The sequence below is a fragment of the Buteo buteo genome, chromosome 2 (genome assembly GCF_964188355.1).
Source record: "Buteo buteo chromosome 2, bButBut1.hap1.1, whole genome shotgun sequence".
Classification (NCBI taxonomy): Eukaryota; Metazoa; Chordata; class Aves; order Accipitriformes; family Accipitridae; genus Buteo; species Buteo buteo.
Window position 1 is genome coordinate 71,885,257 of NC_134172.1, and position 16,699 is coordinate 71,901,955.

Here is a 16,699-nt window from a genome sequence, read left to right on the forward strand (position 1 = left end):
GAAGAAAATTTGCCAGTGTTGGACTCCACCCCGAAGTATCCAATTTAGTTCATATCTGACACAAATGCAAACGTTTGTTTGAAACGGGCCAGGGATGAGATTTATCAGAAATTCAGTTATGCTGGGAAACCAATGGAAGAGTACCCTGCTGTTTGAAGGTCAGCGAGAATTGCCACAGAGAAGTTATCTCATCTACCAACAAGTTATCAGACTGCTGTTTCCCCTAATCACTGGGCTAGAAAGGTTTTCAGAAAAGGTGAAAATTGAATAATGAAAAGGTGAGAAAGTACTTAAAAATACACAAGCCAAGGAGTTGACTGTTGATGGGACGGTGTAGTAGAAGATGGATCGCTCAGACAGATAACGGTCACAAACCAAAGCTCCTCTGTGGACAGTTTGTCCTCTTAATGAGCCAAGCAGGCCTTATCTAACGTGTGCTGAGTTATCACTAGCAGTGCAGGATTAGGACAATTAATAGAGCTATCTGGGTATTTTTTTGCGTGAACAGGTTTTCACGGGAAATTGCTGATTATTTAAACCAATTTATTGTGTGGAAACGTGTCAGTTTTGAATAAGTGTTTGTCAGGAGGATTTCTTGAGTTTCAAGAAGATTTTCTGGTCGAAACCAAAACAAACCTCAGAACCAATGGTAGGTAACGGAGATGCAAGTTCAAATGCCTCCGTGATGTTGGTTGGTTGTTAAAATTCACCTGTTGTAGGTTCTCCTACCACAGAGCAAATAGAGAGAGAGACAAATTAACTAGAAATCAGAATATTTGGAGTATTTCTTCCAGCACAGAAAGTATCAGACGTTTGCATTCTCTGGTTACATTGCGGTGAGAGGCAACCACTGTCCATTCACTCATTTCACTTCTACTTCGTAAAGCTCACTTCCCTCTCTGGACTTCATGAGAAGAAAGGAGACACTGTCAAACAGCCACTTGCTGAGGTTCAGAAAAGAAAAAGATTTGTTTCTGATTTTGTTGCTAGGTCAAGCAGAAATCTGGCGCTGTTATTCCCTTCTCAGCAGGCTAAGAGGTGTGCTAATGGATCCAGGAGACCACAGTGCTAAGTTAGTTGCAATTAACACTCTGTCCATGAGCATGCGCTGGTCATATAGGTGGGAGGTGGGTAATACTCCCCCATCACATTTATTTCAACAGCAACCACCAACTCTTACAATTCCCCCTTCCATCCTTGCAGTGGCCAACACGCAGGTGAATAATTGCGAATAATTTGAAAAAATCAATGTTTGGGAACACATTTCTGCTATTTCCAGTGATGAAGACACAGAGGTATTGTGTCCTCCTCCTTCCCCAGACATAGACTTCCTTAAGTGGAATCAGATAGCGCTGGTCCATTCCCATGGGCACCACTAAAACTCATGAATGCGCAGGTGAGTGTTGCCCTGAAGAATATAATCTTAAATCTGAGTTTACTAAATTGATACAAGCAGGACACTCTTTTGGAATGGTAATTTTGCTTTCTGAACTAGCATTTTTTTGACATCTCTATCAATGCTTACCCACAGATCATCAGTGCACTGGGGAAACATGTGTGGGATCTTCAGAAACCATCTTTAAGCAGCAATAACAAAATCAGAATGATGGTCACTATTCAGGGAGCAAAGAAACCTTGACTTCAGAGTAAACATACTGGAAAAATAAAAAAAAGAGGTCTAAATAACTAAAATTGTCTGTTAGCTCAAAGTCTCGATTCATCCTTTGCAGACCTCCAGATTACTCAATGGAGAAGAGGAAATAGAAATGACAATAAATAAATTTATGGAATAAGATATGGTTCACATAAAGTAAAACTCTGCAACTTTGCCTCAAACTTAGCAGAACCTTTTTCAAGTTTCGGAAAAGTTTGAGTAATTTTTTCTAGAAGTGAATAAAATGTCTGCTGTTTCTTTATTCCCTGATTCAAATGGAGATTTTAAGCAATATGGTGAGCAAAATGTTATAAGTAACAGAGAACATGAAAGGACATCAAAGGTTCAGGGAGTGGGGGAAGAGTCTGAGATTCAAAAGATCTGGGTTCAGTTTGAAGCACTATTCCTGAGCTGCTTAGAGACTGGGCAGAATAATTCATTACTGAAACCTTAATTTCCTTTTCAGCCCTTATTTATTTAGAATATAAGAGAATCTGGCTGTAGAGGGGGATGCACTGAATCCCTTACTACTATTGTAACAAAACCACAATAATAACAATTGCTATTTTTTGTCTCTGTGTGACAATTCGAAATTTGCACTCTCAGGATTAGAGGGTTATTTTCTTCTATATATACAGTTTCACAATGATTCAGTAGACTTGCAGATTAAGCGTCCAGCTCATTCCTACATGCTCTGATATTTGCACGCAGTCAAATCAGGTAAACAGTTATAAAATTCTGACTCGGCACACATTCAGAGTTAGGAGTTTTAACTCAATCTGAACCCATAAACCTTTTGAATTTCCCCCCTAGAATAAAAGGAAAGGAAACGCTCATGCTATTCGGTACTTACAGTTTTTGGTTGACAGATAGCTGCAAGGCACAGCGCTTGGTACTCACACACTGAACACAGTTTTGTTCCCAAGTAAGCCAGCCCTTCAGTTTGGTGGCTCCATCGACTGTACATCTTCCCCTCGGCACCGACGGTGCTTTTGGACTGCGCTTGCTACCTCTATCCTGCCGCCGCGGTCTGAAAAACTGAATATACAATACCAAATTTTCATTTTTGCTCAGGGTATGAACATTTCTCTGGCAGGGAGTACGAGGTGCTCTGGGACAACACGTCTGCTGGCATCCTCGCAGGAGTCCCTGGGGAGTTCAGGTGTGTGCTCATGGCACACATGCCATTAGAGGGCAGTCAACACTGCTTCCAGTAGCTTCTCAGATCATCTGTTTCTCTGCCATGTTTAATAGGCTTTGTCTGGTTCAGGGCAAACCCCATTAGGCATGAAAAGGCAGAGCTATGTAAAGGAACTTGCACTGACAGCCTGTTAAATGAAGAAGATTCTGCAGGATAGTGGGATTCAGCTGTTTTGGAAAAAATATACATGCACAGACACACATTTTACATTTTTTGTCTTTTTTTGTCAGTATAAAAATAGGATCCGAGTTTGCTGAATGTATTCTTAGGTGCACTGTGCTATCATTCATTGCTAACATCGCAATTGCTGTTTTCTCTGTGTTGGCCCAACCACATGAAATAATACTCCTGTGGCGTTGTAAAACACGTACCTTTTACCATGTCTTCTGATACTTCAGTTCTACAGAATTATACAAATACATCTTGTCAAAAAACACTCTTGGAGTTGCAGCAATCAATCATGCAAGTGGTCAGTTATACCTGTACGAGCTCACTTGCGCACGCAGGAGTTCAGCCTCTTCCAGAGGTCCAGCTCAAGTCCTGGGCAGCCTTGCAGCTTGAGTCACAGCTAGTTTCATCCACGATCATCAGGCTTGAATGTTTAATATGAGATATAAGTGTGAGAATGACAAAGTAAAAGCATATAGTTACAGATGTGTAGTTTAAATAATTTAAGCATCGCATGCTGGTGATGTGAATCTAAGGCAGCTTCTGCACTTGCAATTTCTTTACAAAAAATGTTTTCATTTCTTTTTCGCTTAAACCCATGGATAATGGAAACTCAGTTTTTGCCGAGCCTTCCTATGCAGTGACTGGGATAAGCGTGTTTGAGTCTGGCCACAACTCCCAATGATAGCGAGAGGCTTAAGAAAAAGGGTCCTTTAAGTGCATTTCTGTTTCTACAGATCTTGTCACCGACACTGCACGCAGCTGGTGTAGTTAAGATTAGGACTGCAATTATTTTTTGCTGACTCTGTCAGTTTGAGCTTTTCTAGCAGAATTTCTCTAGAGGGCAGTAAGGATTCAAAGCTGCCTCCGTATAAATACATATATATATTTTGTAGAAATGACAGATCATCTTTGCACAGCAGTAAAGGTTACAAGAGTGGGTGCACATGTTGCAGTGTAGGGTAGAACAGCTAAAAGCACATAAAGCATACTGTACACTCTTCCTTCTCATAACAGCACCCAGGCTGATATTTCATTGCACATTTGTATTCTAAATTACTTAAAGTATTCTGCTTTTAATCTTGATAGAACAGGGCCTTTTTGTTAGGGAAGATTCAGTTCAGATTAGTGGAGGATATGATAACAGGGAAACAAATTGGAAAAATAAGTCAAAGGTCCAAATCAAAACCTTTGGTTAACACCCTGCAGGGCTGAGACTAGAATTGCTTCTGTGACTCCTACCTACTATCTCCAGAAAACTGAGGTACCAGAGCTAGACCTAGGTCCAAATACAGTATATATGATCATTCGTTAGCTCCAACGTTATGTTTAACAATGGCAAATATAAGAATACATGTATAACGCCTGCCGTGAAGGATATAACGTCTGCCGGATTTTCACAAATTAGGTAGGCTTACTGACAAGAAAGGCATGAGATAATACTCAGGGTATAAAAGTTTTAGAGCTCTCTTGCACCATCCCCATCTTCTTTGCACACCCTACTTGAAAGTGATGGAGAGAGAACACCTAAGGAGATTAAATTCCCTTTAATATCTTGTAAGTCTCATATATCACTTAGGAAAACAAGTGTGTAATGAGTTCCACACAACTGCTCTTTCTAAGAGTTCACAGCCCTTTTCTCCTTGTCTTGTCCATACACCTAGTTTTGGAGCCTCCAGAAACAAAGCAGAATGTATTAAGTATCGTGGGTCAGGTTCTTCTGGCTTTACTGTCAGCGGGTGGTACCATAACCTCCCAGCACAAACACTCTCAGCCAGGAGGGCGAGAGGGAAAAGTAGCAGGGTCTACGCATGTATATTTTTAATCCTGTGATGATTGTACTGCAGTAGTAGCTCTGTGTCGATACACTTTAGGCAGCCTAGCTGCACATGTGGTCATTTGTGTGTTCAGCACTGTCCTAATGAGATACAAGCTTCTGTGTCTTGCGTCTGGATGAGCTGAAATGCAGGAGTAGAGTCTCTGCGCCTGTTCCAACAGACCTGTTCTTTAGACTCTCCCATTCTTTGCTGTCTCTATTCCTATGATTTCATGGTATGCATTTTAAACATGGAAAAGCTCTGAAAGTATTTTATAAAATTCTTCCAAGACAGACTAAAGCTTTCTATTGCATCTGCTTGTGTCCAACTGGCCACAATAAAAACTGAGACGTGTGTATGATGCATATGGAGGAAGTTCAGTTCTTGCCTTCATTGTACTTAATCCCGCTGAGTTAGCAGAGCAGAAGATCCAAAGTAAGATTCTTGGTTACAGTCGAGCAAGCTAAGGTTCAGTCAGGACACACCAAAGACCGTGCAGGAAGACAGGTGGCCAGAGGAGGTTGTCCACAATTACATCATGGCCAATACTTGATAATAAGGTGCCCCTACTCAAATCCGAAATTGAAGCCATTTATTAGGGTCGGTGATACCACGAATAACAAAAGATCTTTGTGTCATTCTATGATATCTTTACATAACATAATAGAGGCTATCTCTATTTCAATGTAATAACCGTTTACCACTGATTTTAAATAGGGCAGGTGTGGTTAAATTTGAGCCGTGTTGTTTTCAGCCAGATGCAGGCAGGCTCATGTTTCTGCAGGTGCCCGTTTTGTCCGTATAATGAGACATAAAGCTCAGAGGTATGAGAGGTATAATCAGACATAAAACTCTGAGATCTAGTTGTTTATGGTGCCTAAACAAAATAGTTGAACCCTAAAATCTGAGTTCACCTTGGTGTGCAGTTTTGGAGAACCTAACTGAAAACGTGATTTACCATCCAGTAATTCAGGGGAGCTGATGGATTTCTTATCTGTGTTACAACAATAAGGTTCCCCAAATTCAATTTGCTCAGCAGTTTGCAACAGCGACTGCTACTGCTTGCTGATTTTTTATTAATTTCCAGGGCACATGGAGAGACGAAGGCATGTGTCCATCTCTTCCTTTCTCACCCTTACTCTATTTTATTACAGACTCCCTCCTTCCAGCAGCATCTCCAGACCTCTCAACTACTTACATCTTAACGACTTACCCAACCGCTTGACTCGTCGTCGTCTCTTTCAAGCCAGATCTGTCCAGGGACCGTGTTGCTCCCGGTCCCTGAACGCTCGAGGCGCAGACTGCTCCTCAGTGGAGCTGCTGAAGGATCTCGCAGTCACTGGGTTGCTGCTGTGTGCCCCGGGCAGGCACTTAACCCACGGCTTAGGCAAGGGCTCTATATAAGAAAGAGAGAGCTGCCTCTGCACATCACATCTGAGTGGTTCACACACCAGCCGTAGTATGCTATCATGTTTTGAGAACTTCAGGCGTATATCATCATCAACATATGTGCAAGTGTTATGCCAAAAATTAAAGTCTGGGGGAACTTTAGTGGGGCACTTTATTTTAGCGGAGCACTTTAAATAAACAACCAAGACACAACTTTCAAAACAACTAGTTCAAACGGAAAATTGGAATGTTATGAACAATGTGAGAGTGGGCTAGATTTTATTGTAAGATTATGTTTTTAAGGAATACTAAATTTAGGATCTAAAGATGTTCATACTTGAATATATTTAAATAATTACTCTGTAAAATATTCATCCTACAATCTGTATTCTTGCTTTTCAGGTGTCTTAGCATCTAACAAATCTGTATTCCTGACCTTAAAAAGTATGTTTCTTGCCTGAAACAAATTTAAACAATAATGTTAGATGCCATAAAACTTGAAACCTCCTGTGTCAAGTCAAAAGGAGATTAATTCAAGATAATTCCTTCCATATTTGCAAGAGAGTTTGGAGTTTTTTAGCTCAGCTTCATCCAGCATTTTCACCTGAGACGTCTTCCCTTTCCTCTCACTAGCCAAGTGTCCTCTCTTAGGCTGTAGTGTGGCAAGCACATTTTAGCAGTGCGTTGACAACCATAGTTTAAGCAGCCCCCAGCTCATTTCAGACTCAGTGCTTTGACGTTTTCACTGGTGCAGTTGTTTGCACACCACTTATGGAACCATACTGAAGATTTGATCTCACGTAAAACCAATCCAGATTAATTTGCCAATCTCTCCCTGGGAGAAAAGGCACTAGTGGAAAAGGTGCTCAATACTAGAAATGACATCAGGAATGGTTTCCTGACCCATGGACAGGTTTTGAAGTTAGAGCTTTCCCCTAGTCAACGCTGAGATAGAATAGACACTCTTCTGGGATTTGCATGAAAAATGAGTCATAGCCTTGTGGTTTGGTTCTCGCTAGGGCACCCAAAGTGACAGCTACACAATGGTGAAAAAAACCTGTCCCCTTTTCACCCAACACATTGCATGTGATGAAGATCATCGTTGTGAGTTTTCATCAAAACTACTCAGGGAGCTTTCACTCCCCCGTTAGGTTATTCGGTATGAGCAGTGAGGCTCATAAATAGGGTTAGAAGTGCCCCTTCGAAAGAGGAATATCCGCCTAAAATAGATCTATTTCAAAGGCAGTGGCCCAAGAGCAATTGCTGTTTGGGGTCCTCAGTATAATTCAAACCACACTGTCTCCCAGAAAAAGCTTTTAGTTAAGGGGCTATGATTTTAAGAAGGCTTTATACCCCATATGTGCACTATGGATCATGGAACTAGGAAGTGGTAAAAGTTGAGTACAGCTAGTATACCACAGACTGACAGCATTATGACTTTTATCAGTTGTGTGAGAAATAAGTCCAGTCTTAGTAAGACAGTTAAGCCAATATGACCATACTCCTGTGCTACAGATTTATGGTACATAGTCCACCCTATAAAGCAATTGTTAAGAAACCAAGTGCTTGAAAACCCTTGTTCGGACAAGTAGTCCTTGTTCTCAAGTTCCACTGAACTTCCTTCGCTTCAGCCAGAGCAGTCCCCCAAAAAAGCACCAGACAAGTCAGCAGACTGTGAGAGACCCAGGCCAACAAACATATAGCCTTTCATGTCCTAGGGTAGTCCAGCTTGCCTCACAGAAGCATGTAAAACAATAAACCAAACATTATGAATTCGTCATCTGGAAGGTACGTGGATCAGCAGAGCAGACCTGGACCAGCTTATTCTTGGCTCTACTGATGACTTCTATTGCTCATGCCTCAGTTCCCCCACCTATATAGCTATACAGGTAAAGCTATTTTGCAAAGCCCTTTTATATCTGTAGATGAAAAACATATAAATGCCAAATGCTGTTGTAACGAAAAGTATTTTCCTGGGCTGTTCAAAATCAGTGGGAAATCCATATTGGACACTGCTCCTGGAATGTTATTGCAGTGGCACTTTTACAGCAAGAGTGCTTTTCTCCAAAAATATAAAGGCTTGAAAGGATAAAGTAGATCAAGTTTAGTGGTTCAAGATCAGTCAGTTACTCAATGTTACTGCAGTTAGAAGGAGGTGAAGGGAAGATGGGTGATTTCAGTAAGGTACCTACAGGGAGATGTGTGCCAGGATTCAAGCCTGGTGATTCATAAGCTGTTCGTCAGTAGCTGTTAAATATCTGCTTTTTGCCAACGCTCGCTGTTTCAGTCTGCCAAAGATACTGGATAAACAGTCGCTGTAAAAAATTTATAGTTTCTCTGGGGAAAACAAAAGCTTTTTGTGGCATAATACAACATCATAAATTAAAACTTTTTTAAAATTAAGAAGTTACATCATGTTTTGATGTAATGTGATGTGGCAGGTCATGCTTTTAATTTTAATAAGCTTAAAAAAGAGAGAGAGAGATTGGGATTTGGGTGTATAAATATTGTTTCTGAACCTATAACATCTCTTGTTGGAGGCTAGCGAAGCAGGTTCACCCCTGCCATCTGGGTTCAAGTCTTATTTCAGGAAAACAATTTGAAATGACTTCTGAAGGTATCAGCATCAGTTAATGAACTGAATTTCCACTCCACAGACCTTCCAGGAAATTGGCAAACAGCATTAGCACTTCTATAATATTTGTCATACTTAGGTATTGCTGTGCTTTAAAAAGCACTGTCATCTCCAGCTTACCTTTTCTGAAGTGTCCTGTAACTTTCAGGTATCTTCGATTTTAAAAATTCCAGTGTGAGAGACCCAGGACTGTATTTTAGCAGTGTTTGCAGTAAGTGCCCACTGATTTCAGGAACAATTGCAGGGCTCCAAGTGCACCTCTCAGTAGCTGGTCCTTAAACAGAGGCATCTTACTTTGGAATTCAGAATTGAAACCCATCATGTTAGCAGTCGCTTGAAGATGCAGGTCTTTTCGGCATCATAAGGTTATGACAGAGAGAAGAATTCATGTATCTTTAAACTGACATGAGCTTTCAGCACATCTAAAACTAGGCCTGCAATTAGGTACAGAAAAGTCTTCTACCTTATGAACAGTGGACCTGGGTCCTCTTTTCTTTTCCAGAAAAAAAAAAAGATTTGTTTTTATGTGTGAGCTAGCACAAAAGGGGTATTAGCCTTGATTTTAACCTTTGGTCACTGCTATAAGAAATGTAAAGGGTCAGGCATATTGCAGGACTACATGAAGGAGAAATAATCACCTATTCAGCATTTCACCTCCTGAATTTTATTCATTTTTCTTTCAGCTCAGCCACTGAAAGATGTGGTCTGAACCCTGCGTTTATTTAGGTATATCTGACACGACTTTACTCGATGGCCGTTGCTCTGTTCTCACTTACTTGGTCTGATTTCACCAGATGTGACTCCTGGAGGGGGATTGCCCTCATCGCGCTTTGGCTTTGGCTGCGGAGGGATCCTGGAGCTCTCGCTGCCTCCCTTGGCAGAAACTTGGCACTTTCTGGAGGAGTCTTGCATAAGCCTTGGGAGAATGAAATAGGAAATGACTACTGTAACACAGCTGAGTAACGCGGTTCATTTCAAGCTGCTCAGACAACCACCTCAGCCTCTGCTAAGCCCGAGGTAATTGGTTTGGTGCTGTTTAGGGCACTTGCCTTTCATTCTCCTTTCCGATTTCTCTTTGCAGTCCTCTTATTTATTTTCCTAATAGTTCATTTTTCCATTCTAACTCTCATTTTTATATTTTTAATCATATTCAGAATAGAGGAAAGAGGGTCACCCATTGTCCTCATAAGTGACATCTAGTCTATGACTTGACTGACAGGAGGTACCATTAGAGTAAGCATCCCTTCTCTGACTGAGACTATCCATGTTAACATTTCTGTACTCTGGGCTATATATTTGATCTTACATAGCTGTAAATTATGAGTGACTCCATCAAAGTCAGAGGCATTTCTGCAGTGCTAACACGGTGTAGGTCAGCCCGGATCCATGCTTTCGGGATTTCAGATGTCTCACAAGGGCTCCTGTTGTATTGCCGGCCACTTCTGTCACTTGGTCCTGTATGTGGTTAGAGTGAGCTGGCAAAAGTACCTGATACGTGAGCTCTCACAAAAATCATTGCCTTGAATTTCTTGAAGATCAGGTTCACGCTGGCATTTGAACTTGGCTATGGAGACAGAAGTATAACAGTACGTTACTGTATTGTATGTCATATCAGGGCAATATCAAAACACAATAAAAGTTAAACAAAACATCTGAAATAATTTTCTCTGTGTACACAGAGCGTGTCTCCTTGAGGTAAAACTGATCTTTCAATTCAGAGTTCACATGGAAGGTAAACTACTGGAGACAGAGAAAGTTCAACATCAGCTGAAAACAACAGGCCTAGATTAAACATTACCAAAGTTAAACTGCAAGTAGGAAAAAGATTTTTCCTTCAGTTCCATAATGTTACACTCTTGTTCTATGACTGGTTTCTGTACTTGTAATTTCCGTACATCAGAGAAAAGTTAGGAATGTTATGGAGAAGGCTGAACTGTTAGAAGAGGGCTCTGTGGGAAGGGAGGAGGAATGCATAGTTTTGATTCATGTGAGAAGGAATGTGCTCACTAGGAATAAAGTTTACAAAACTCATTTCAGGAGTTAGAAAACCACAATGAGATCAAAACTTGCATGATCAGCCTAACTGTTGGAAAACAGAGTAAGTAGCTGCAGCAATTGGTATGTAGGGAAAGTGGGGAGGGTCAAAGGTGGGGGAGCGCTTAAGTCTCTTTGTAACTGATAGAAAACAGAAAAAAAGGTTTTTAAGAACTTCATACTTCGTATTCTCTTAGATAATGAGAACATAAACCGTCTGGTTCTCATCTTTTTTACACTTATGTAAAATTAGGATCAACTCAACAAGTTAATGGAGTTATGTAGGTTTAAATCTGGCATAAGTGAGATAAGAAACAGGCCCATCAGTTCATTAAGGACTTCATTAACTGTGACTGGAATATCTTGCAGAGCCTGTGTTCCTACAAACAAAAACATGCATTTGAGGCCACAGGAAGGTATTCTGCATGCCCCAATGTGTATGCCTACAACTAGCTGCCTATTTTAAAGTCAAAAGCTAGAGGGCTCTGTATAGTTGCATCTGGGAGTGGCTGGGTATGTATTTGTACAATTACAGGACTTCTGCATGCAACAAGATAGATGCACATGCAGGTGGGTCTGACCTATCATCAGTAACGAACTGAGCACAGAAAAATATGCATAGGGCTGCATGCACGCAAGACCTTCCATTTAATTAAACTTTGTCATGACTTCTTGGCTTGCAAAATTATCCTGTTTATGTTTATCTCACTTAAGTGTAAGTTAAATATATAGCTACATTCCACCATTCTGAGTTTTCTGCTGAGGGATATGCTTATGGTCTTATGATGCTACTCAACCCACTCTATACCAATTTTACTCAAACATCAAAATAAACATATATTAAAAAAATCCATCCACAGGAAGGATCTGAATAGCAAAGGAATGAGCAGCTCCCTCAAAAACTTTATTCCCCTTCATGATTGATGGGCTCCATTACTTCAACTTTGCTGTTTGATCAAATGGTAAATCATGTAAACATACCATGTATGAGTGTCAAAGCAGTTTTGAAAAACTGAAAATTTTTAAGTTATAGGTCAAGCAGCAATTTCCCAGAACAACCCCTAATGAAAGCAAAGATTTTCTTCCTTTTAAGCACACATCAGACCAATCTAATTTACTAGGGAGAAAATTCACTTTAGTGCAGAAGGACAATCCAGATGTATACACTACTTACGCGCTTGTTAAGTGAAAATTGGGATAAGTGGTACTAAGTGGGTGCATAGATCTTAAGCTTGTCCTCTTCAATAGGGTGAATTTTACCCTTAATAAGAAGTATAAGTAGAGCATCAGTGTCGTCTAGATTCTTCTGAGGACCATTAACATACAGATGAGTTTCACCATAAAGATGTAGCAGAAAATGTAAATTAATTGAGAGCTGTTTTACTAGTTATATACTTCTCACTTATTGTTTCTTACTCGTAAACTGTGGACTCTATTATGTCTTGCCCAAATTATGCTGAAAAAAAGGTTTTGAATTCATTTCTACCAATCCTTCATGGGCTTTCCTCATGCATTTCTACTCAATTTCTGCTATTTGTTCTGCTGGAAATTTATCATATCACAAGGAAATCCTGCAGATACTTAATTTAGTCTTGTGTGACTTGCTACATTTGCCCTTGAAAAGGTCTACTTCAACAGACTAGAATGCAGAGGAAGGTGAATGAAGCTCAGATATGCATATTTGATACAGGCCCTCCAAACAAACTAGATCTTCACAGCCACAGTTCCAGCAGTCAGGGAAGGACGGATAATGGCAACATTGAACCTGGGAAAGATTCAAAATATGCCTGAGGTAGCACCAGAGGACAGCTTGGCTGGGCTTTTCATGCTGTCCTTCCTTTAGACAGCACCACCAGACATGTAGAAGGCCCAATTCTCTGATTCCTAAGGTAATCAGACTGGTGGGACTCTCTTGAAATGCATTGGGTTTCAGAGATGCGGCTCTGCAATGGAGAATGATGTCAGAAAATATGTAACACCAGCTGTAGGTTGCCACACTTCCATCCTGGAAAAGAGAAATAAAAGGCCTTCAAAGATGGTTGCAGAGCAATTCTAACAAACCTTGTCAAAACTGTGGACTGAGTCTGCTCCTCTCAACTTGGTTGCGTTTCTGGATCCTAGAGATGGTAACTCCCATCATTTCACTGCCAGTCTCTGTACCTCAGAGGGATAAAAAAGGAAAATACTCTATCCTGAGCAGTCTCCTGAGAGAATTTCATTAGATGTTCACAAGTGGGTGGCTTGAATTGCTAATAAAGCTTGGAAGATTCCCTTTTCCTGTTTTGTTCTCTTTTTTCTCCAGCTTGACCCCAAATCAATCTTATCTCTGGTTCAAAAAGCCTCGTTGTCTCAGGGAAATGTAAATGACACCTCTGTGTGAGAGTTAGTGATTTTGGCTCATGGCCCTAATGTCATTTCGTTGCTCTGTACATCAAAAGAACGTCCCCTGACACAGACATTGGTTTACCTTAGCTGGAGTGACTCATCATTTTCCCACAATTAAATTTTTGAGCTCTAATGCAAAGCAGACTTATCTGCTTTGACAGGACAGTACAGAATAAACAGAAAAGACTAAATTTGTATTGGCAGCTACCACTGCGCTGCAGTTATGAGTAATACAGCATAACTAGAAAGGACACCAAGAAATCAAAATAGATTCTAGTTGCTGGAGAACCAAAAAAGAAGAAATAGCTGTTGATCCCCAGTAACTGACTGTTTAGTATTCTATCAAGACAGTAGATGGAAACAGCAGTAATAAATGTTTCCGGTCTTTCTCCCCTGTATTCTTTTTTTTTTTTGTCTTTTCTTTTCTTCTTTTCTTTTTTTTTTCCTTTTTCCTTAAAAAGAGATATACCACTATGGGTAATTTCTAAGTGTGCTACACATACTAAAGGGAAAAAAAATCCTTACAATTTGGACCACCGTTCAAACATACCAATTTCCTCAAGCCTATGCCCTGCCTTGCTCAGACCAGCACTTCCCACAGAGTCTCCCATCTACACAGCTCTCCATTTCCCCCTAACAAAGCGGGATGCTCGGATGCTGCTGGGGAGTCACCCACATGCAGCTACACCGACAGAGAAGCTACACTCTCCAGTGGGTCCAGGAGGCCTCCCTGGAAACCATCTATTCCTACACTGGTTTAAATTCAAATTTAATTTGTTCTGGCTACATCCCGAAGACAATTACACAGTGTCACAGATGCTTTCTTGCCACATGATGGGGGATATCTGTCACACCTGGAAATGCTAACAGAGGTGTGATAAGAAGAGGGAAATAAATTTGTACCCCCCAAATTTGTTGACTCTTACCTTGGAGATACTTGGTTGTGGAAGGGAAATGATTCATGAACTCAGCATCTTCAAAAAAAGTATTTTCAGTAATCTTTTTCTAACTGAGAAAAGACATGCACTGAATTCAGGTGGGTTTAATTCCAACGAGCCCATGGGCCCAGTGTTTCTGACTGGCTGGCTGGCAGTCGACCAGTCAGTCAGAAACACTGGGTATGAGGATATACGTGGAATTTTGGATTATGCTCATAAGACGTTGCTCCAAATTTGCACGTGCAATTAGTACGTCTGCAGACACAGATCAATAAACAGTACGTACAAATGAACAGAACTCGTTGGCACATGCTTAAGCAAATTAGGACATGATTACACACAGTTAAAAATTTGGATTCGAAACCTTTGTACACTTCTGTTGTGATATTTTGTAATTGCTAATTGCAACAATATCTGTGCAGGGTATGTAATTCAACATGACAAGTGTTTTTAGCAGCAGGTGAATAAGATCAGTTATTGAAACAGCAAAATTATTGCCAACACTGAGAAAATTAGATAAAAATGCAAGGCCAAAAGAGCCTCATTCATATCAGATACAACGCAAGCTGGAGTAAACACAGAAAATTGTTAGCTTTAAATATCAATAAATAATTTAAATAGTTTATAAGAGAACAGAATGGCTTGGCATGGTTTTGACTCTTCAGCACCATAAACAGAGTGGTAATACCATTCAGCTCCGCTCATATATTTATATTTTGGACTACTCACCTATTGTATTCTATGTTTAAATTGGAAAGCCCTGAACATTAATGTACCAGATTACAAACTTCTCACTTTAAAAGCTCACTACCCAGTGCACAAGGAAGCGGTATCGTGCTGTTACAAAAAAGACCATGTGAAATCTGATTTCACTGCTGGATTAAATCTAGTCTAACTTTTGGTCCTTACGCAACGCTTGACATCCTGTCTTCAAAACTAACGCAAGCCCTCATCTTACACTCTCCATCGTATAAGAAAAGTGATGTCTGGAGAAAGCCCTAAGCAACTTTAGTTGCACTGTGGGAATGCAAGTTTGAACCTTTATGTCTGCACTAGAAGCCTTGGGAACTCAGTCTGGTAGTTGTATGAAGCAGACAAGGTATGCCAATAACGCCCAGTGCCATCAGCATGCAAAGAGTAGTTCTCTAGAGAAAGATGAATGGACGTGGCTCTGCGCCAGCATGTTTCTGGACTGCCACGAAGAGGTCTTTGCTTTTAATTAATTTTTAAATACAAAGCATCAAGGACATGATATCCTTAATGAGAAGTACAGAACCATCTTCTATTTCTCTTGCCTTCCGACATGAAATAATGGTTCCTAGATGTAATGCAAGAGCATCTCTCTCTGTATGTGTTTGCATGTAATATAACATGAAAGGATATAGATGTGACCAGGTCAGCATATGTCCTGCAGAACTATGGCTTAAGATTTGCTTCAGAGATCACCGTAAAGTGACCAGACAATTTTAGGCTTTCGTAGGCCATGTGCATTCTTGATCTAAGTCTGCAATTGAAATGATGAGCAACGCAGACTCTCATGTTAGGCTGCAAGTTCTGCCTTTCTCTGGGGCGACTTTACTAGTAAAAGCATGGATATAACAAAGCATAAGCAAAAAGGATTAGTATAAGCGGTCTCTCTCTCTTACCTAAGTTTTACATAATGCTGGGTACTTAAGACCTATTATCCTTCAGCCCTTCAAGACAGTGACTCTCTCAGTTTGCTCCTCATAAATAAATCCCTGATAAACTGACCATTGCCTTAGAACAGAAGGAGTTTTTAACAGATTATAGCCCTTTTGATCTGTTTGCCCCTTGTCATGCTGAAACACCTGTATAATTTTGGCTGGAGTCTGGAAGGAGTATTTCACAGCTCATAGCTCATACGTTGTTTCTTAACCCCCTGCCCTGTTTACCAGAAGTAGTTTTATCTGAATTTTTTGGTGTTGAGTCCCTACTTATTTCCTAGCAATCAGTTAATAAATAAAGCTCCCACATACATACATATATATGTACATGCACAGTAAATAGAGCCATCCAGTAAACATTCATGCCCAAAGTCAGTCACGTGCAGCATTCATAAATTAATGCTGCAGTCCCATGTCCTTCACACTTTTGTTTTCACTTTAAGATTCTTTCTTAATAAGGAATAATGAACATCAACACCCAGTTATTCAGTAAACCAAAGCATATAAGCAATTAAATTAAATTAAATTAAATTAGCACAGCCAAGGAAACAAAGCAGTAATCATTCAAGTCCTCTATTTAGGCTGCAGCCATAATGATGGACTGAAGAGTAACAATACATTCCAGTAAAGACAATTAGTATTAAATTTTTGTTTTTTTGAAAATCCTAAACACTAAGTAAATACTACTTTTTGTCACAAAAGATTCCTTTGAAACAGTCTTCCCCTCTCACTTCAAAATGTGACAAATCCCAGACAGAATTCGTCTTTTATAAGCTGCACGTTACTGGAGTAT